The sequence below is a fragment of the Notothenia coriiceps genome, unplaced genomic scaffold (genome assembly GCF_000735185.1).
Source record: "Notothenia coriiceps isolate Sejong01 unplaced genomic scaffold, NC01 NC01_scaffold00028498, whole genome shotgun sequence".
Lineage (NCBI taxonomy): Eukaryota > Metazoa > Chordata > Actinopteri > Perciformes > Nototheniidae > Notothenia > Notothenia coriiceps.
The window spans coordinates 1-6,142 of record NW_011361199.1 but is presented as its reverse complement, the minus strand read 5'-3'; the positions used below and the strand labels follow the sequence as shown (position 1 = coordinate 6,142).

At 38.9% G+C, this 6,142-nt stretch overlaps 1 long non-coding RNA gene across 1 annotated transcript; it reads right to left on the bottom strand.

Moving 5' to 3' along the window:
- Window positions 1-479: 479 nt before the first annotated feature.
- LOC104958248 (uncharacterized) lies at window positions 480-1,470 on the bottom strand. Its single transcript, XR_799744.1, has 3 exons — window positions 1,274-1,470; window positions 697-889; window positions 480-522 (listed from the first exon to the last, which is right to left on the bottom strand). It is a non-coding gene; the product is annotated as an uncharacterized lncRNA (long non-coding RNA).
- Between the last annotated feature and the right edge of the window lie 4,672 nt (window positions 1,471-6,142).

Below are 6,142 nucleotides of genomic sequence, written 5' to 3'. Positions count from 1 at the left end.
GGAGAGGATGGGTGGGGTTATCCATGATGGACAACAGCCTGTTCAGTGTCCTCCTCTCCACCACAGCTTCAAAGGGGTCCAGCTTGATGCCGATGACAGACCCAGCTTTCCTGATCAGTTTATTGATCCTGCTGGTGTCACCGGCTCTGATGCTGCCCCCCCAGCAGACCGCAGCAAAGAAGAGTGCACTGGCCACAACAGACTAGAAGATCTCCAGCATCTTGCTGCACACGTGCACCTCAGCTTCCTCAGAAAATAGAGTCTGCTCATCCCCTTCTTGTGCACAGCGTCAGTTTTGATCCTCCAGTTCAGCCCATTGTCTAAGTGCATTCCCAGGTATTTGTAGCCCTCCACAACAGCCATATCTTCTCCCAGAATGCACAGGGGTAGAGGAGATGTCCTCACCCTCCTGAAATCAATGACCATCTCTCTGGTCTTGGCCACATTCAGAATACTCACAACATTAGGCTGAGGTTAATCTTCTGCTCTTCTAGAAGTGGTTGTGCTTCTTGTTGCTTCCGGCTAATATAAACATAATTAAAGACATTTTGAGTGTTTAAAATGTGCTGTAATACACAACACATTATATTTATTCCTAAACTTGCAGAAAGAAAAAACTAAAGTGTGACATTTAATCACATATTTATATATCAATCTTATACACCTTGAATTCTTGTTGGCCAATGATACACATACCCTTTGAAGATGAGCTGGGAAATTGAATACTGTTGGCACAACACCATCTTTAAGCCGGACAGTCTGCCCCGTCCTGTCAAAGTCCTCACTCCTGAAGTGATCACTGCAGAGCAGTGTCCTGCCACAGGAAACAAAACCGTCCCTTCTTAGGGCAACTTCCCACTGCCTCCTCCTCTCTCCGGTTTTGGGAAACCTTAAAAACATGAGAAAGGTAGCCAGATATATAAATTATTGTCAACATTGTCCTCCCTTCTTTCCTTTAACATTAAGGGTAAGGACAAAAATACACACCGAAATTATCATTATTTATGTATGTATGTATGTAATGTATACTTTAAGAATAAGACAACCACACTAAGAGTTATAAAAAAGGTGTCCAAAAGAAACATTAAATAATTGTGTAAAGAAATGGTAGCAACATATTCTAAAGAGGCTGGGTCAACATCAATCTTGCAATACTATTATCTCACATAGCCCCACTGATCCTGGTGTAGCAGGACTTTGTAAAATGTACATACATCCCACTAAGTAATTTAACCTATCCCCTAATTATAGTCATAATATTGTCATATCTTACACGTGAAAGGTGATTCCACGGGTTCTTGTTTGCAGACTGCGGTGATTAGAGCATAGGCTGCACAAAAGTCAGGCATAGTCAGGTACTTCTGTAAACACAAAGCCAGCAATTTCCTGTATCATAATGTATCTAAAATGTAAGATGTTTTTAACAAGCCAAACCACTTGGAAGAAATCATGTGTAACTTAAGTTATGTTGAAAAGAAAGAGTTATGCCTCTCCCACTGGTGTAAAGTTGCTGGGTCAACTTTGTAATACTAGGTCTCACTCACAGCCTCTTGTTATTAGCCAGCTAATAAATACAACCACGGCACATACACAAAGAAAAGCTGCAATTTCAACATGTTCAAGCATCCTGTATCATAGCCATGCTAATAATGTTTATAATAAACCAAACCGTTTGTAAATCAGTCAAGATTTCAGCAATTTAAGAGTATTTATGTGCAGATCACTCACCTTACAACAGCTACCATAGCGCGTACCAGAGTAGCTGAGCTGTTGACTGTAGCAAGATGGCGGCCGGTCAGCTACGCTGGAAAATCTCCCATGAGCCACCTAGTGTTTATATCATGGTTTATATATATCTATGGTATACGCCTTGAAGTGGTTTGCGGCCTGCCAGTAAACCCAAAGCAGAAGAAGACGAAGTGACGTCAGCGGCTCATTTGCGTAATCTTCCCTCAGGGAATTTATTCCTGTGTGAACGCGATCTGTAGTTCCATGGGGGCACTAAGTGCCGGCACAGTACTTGGTGTGAAAGCGGCTATAGCCCTGCAAAGAGTAGCCTACCTTTGCGGCATCAACAGAATTGAATATGTTGCATTACTGCTGTTGAGGTTTTTTGATTTCTTACTGTTGGTTAGTTTATTCTGCCGCAATGCATTCATATTATAAGATAATTATATGTTCGGCGCTTGGTCCTGACCTGTGAGAACCACTTACCTCTAAAAAGTAAACCATTCATGAGTTTCTCAGAAAAACAGCCCTGCTGTCAGCTTTGTGGTGCTGGAGGTGGATTACCTCACCAGAGAAAATAAACATTTCTACCTTAATTTCATCAATAACGTTCAAAATCATCTCGAGTTAAATCGTTTTCACTGGACAAGAAGGGGATGGAAAACTATTATCTAAAAAGTAAAAAAAGCTGTAAGTATTTACCTCTGAGATGTATTGTATTAGATTAAGTATAAAGAAGCAGAACCTTGACATATTGTACACAGATTCAGCATGCTCTACCTCTGCTCTCCCTTTAACACCCTTTCCACCAGATTAGTATGATTTCATGGATATTGCAGCGAAGTGCCAGCAATTTAATTGAATGAGCATCTAAAAATAGACATGATTTCTTCCCCTTTTCCAGTCTTTGCCCTCTTTGACATTGTTCCAGATGCTTATTCCTCACATGTATACAGTTAAACTTTGGGGAATGTGTGTTAATGTTCGTGAAACTAATCCCCAACACAGTTTGAAGGTACAGTTTGCATCAGATACTGAATTTAGCTTTCTTCCCCTGCAGTATTGATAGTTATTGTAAAAATGCTTTTATTTAGTGTTCACATTTGTTTCTGTATGCCCTTCCAATGGTGCAGGCTGTGAGTTCACTCTGCGTACATAAATAGCCTCAGTTTCAGAAGAAAATTGCTACATGTGTGTTCATCGTTCACTTTCGTTTTACTTATTTTTGCATGCCTTTGCTTACAATCAGACATTCCTGGACTCAGCCAACAATCTCAGCCAATCAGAGGCATGGTAGGACTTGGAGAAAGGACAGCTTTTGGAAGGGAAAGGAAACTCTGTGAACGTGTATGAGCTGATTGTTTTTTACAACAGTCCCTGTAAATATCGACCTACAACGTTTTAAAATCTAATGAACATATCTGTTCTTTTTCTAGAGTACCAAGGGATTTTTGACCATGTATCAAATACAAGTACATTTACACACGTATTGTATTTGTGTACACATTTGTGGTACTTTGCTTAGATAATAACATTTTCATGCTATTTCATACATCTTTGGAAAAGCAGAATCATATGGAGGCCAGTATCTAAAGCTGCACAATGTGTGCACGTTTACTTTTGCAACTTTGCTCACCATCTTATTAAGCTCTTCAAATATGAAGTGGGAATCTATTATTTACTTTTGTAACCCTAGTTGGTATCAATATCTGGAAGATAAATGATACATAATAATAATGATTCATCTTAATACATCTTCTCTTTTACAATAGCCGTCTGCTATTTTCAAGACAAGACACAGTATTTAGTCCTTAGTAAAAAGTGTATTTCTAGTAAGATATTAAATACAAACCCAATGTATGCAAGCTAACATCTCATATGAGAATATCAAATATCTTTCTTGATTTGCGCGACTTACCTGTAAATGTTTGTGTGGAACTATTTGACCACATTTATCTAAGAATAAAAATAAACTCACATAACGAGACACAAACTCAGATTTAATATGAACCATTTATTTTGCCATGTAACAATGACACAGTTACAAAATTCAAAAGTAATTTAGTTTGTATCAAAATATGTAATGGGTTACAGCTCATAGGGCTCACATGTAGCCATGTGCACCATAGGTTTGGAATGGTTTGGGCTTGATGATTTTACTGATTTTAATTCGAGAAGGATCCCAGACACAATCCTCCTCCAAACCGCTCTTCACCATCCCACAGTTGGGGGGCACCCAGGCGGTGTCGAAGCCGTAGTCGTGCCAGGTCTTCTGCCTTGGATGGTCTTGGTGATCGATCTTGATCACTTTCCCTACGTTGACCAAACACTTAATGACAGCCCTGTCCTGCTCTGGGTGATCAATGGGATAACGGCTAGCTTTCAGCAGGTCTCTGCTGAGGTAGACGCCGCAGCCGAGCATCCCGTCTGCGGACTGGCGAAAACCTGTGGCCAGGATTGATGGAGCAATGGCCCTGGTAGTGCCATGGTACATGACATACTTTCTATTATCACCTGGTGCAGAGAGCCCAAGTCGGCCAACCCCAGGCGGCACATCAAAATCATCTTCAGCCCAGTCCATGTTGGTGTCAGTATCACTGCAGGAAAGAGGAATATTAGCGACCTCAGAAGGATTCCATAATTATGGCAAAAGTAAACATCATTGCAAAATGATTTAAAACAGAAACTAAGCAAGACGTTAAGAAATCATTAAACAACACATTTGAAGCCCTGGAAGAGTCTGAAAAAGTGATTGCATTCTTTCTAATATCACCCATGGGGCAACACCTCTCTTACAAAAAGTACAAAGTCTGATCGTATAGAAATCTATGAAACATATTCACTATCAGAATACCTTTATTAGTCCCACAGAGGGGAAATGTATGTAGTTACAGCAGAAAAAGAGCCACAGACAGCTTAATGTTAACAAATTGCTTTACATACAATAGGCCTACAACTCATATGCAACACCCATTAAAAAAAAGTATAAACAAAAATGCAATTAATAATAGATTTTATAGATCCTAAATGTGCGTAGAATGATTCACTTAATGGTTACAGAAGTATAAACTGAGTTTGCATGAGTAATATCGTCAGGCAATTTGTTCTAAAATTAGCAAGGAATTGTAGCATATGACAGGCTTAAAATAAACTTCACTTCTGAGAAATAATCTACTGCTTCTCACTTAATCTTCTTGTATTGATCAACTTTAATGTATTTGAATATAAATGTACCAAAAAACAAAGAGTGTGTTCACGTACCTTCCCTTCGTTCCACCAAGAGTGAAGGCTGTGAGCTCACTCTGCCTTTTATAAACACCTTCAAGCTTTGGGAGGAAACTTCATAAAAGTGTATTTAAATTTCACTTTCGTTTCACCTCTTACACTTTTTTAAAGTTGTATTTGACTTGTGTTTTACATTGTGGGTGTGGTCAACACAGCAGTGCCTGCCAATGACGTGAGAATTTAAGGCGATATCTGCAGATGTAGCCGCGGGAGTTAAGGGACTTTCCATGGTCTCTTTTAACACAGGATGATTTGGCACTCATGTCCGGGGCAGATAAGTTCCATAAGTAAAAACAATGAATAGGAAACTGGTTTGGCATGTGGCAACATTCTCTAGAACCACAATTATATGAGCTCAGGTTTTCATTGTGCTTATACATCTGCTCACCAAAAGAGCTACTGTGGTCCAGTTTAAATGAAAGTTAAACTAAAGTTTGTAAAAATTAAAGAAACCGAGGTTGTAAAATGGAGGCAGGCTGAGTGAGCCTCCTTCTGCTGTCCAAATAAACACAGGAAGCATTTCAAGTGCATTCCACAAATATGTCCTAACATGTTTTCAGCGTCACAATATTTTTTATTTCCTGTCTTTTTTTGTTTTACATCAACAAAGTGAATATCTAACAAGTGATTATTAATCTCGTTTATGGTTTATTATGCTGACCCCAAGTGGCCAAACAAAAATATTACAGCTTTAAAAATGCATTATTTTATTTTCCAACTTTGATTGAACTAAGTGTATTTTTCAACAATATATTATAGGTCTCAGATATATACAAAACATGTTTCTGAAGTGTTTGGCTCAAAATACCAAACATATTGTCTATTGTAGTATCCCATAAACCCCTCTGTTTCAGCCCTGTTCCAAAAGTGATGATTCTGCGGCTGTAGCTTTAAATGCTAATGAGTTGCTGCTGGCTATGCTCCTCTGCGAGATGATTGGTTTGAAAAAACACAATGGTGGTCTAGGAGAAGATGCAGGTGATATGGTGGACGGGTGTTACCTTGGTTAGTTTTTTATTTATTTTTTATTTATTTTTTTATTTCAGCTTTCTTTATTGATTTTCACTTATAACAAAACAACGCAGGGCACATGAAAATGCAGATGTGTAATCATACAATTGAATTGAAT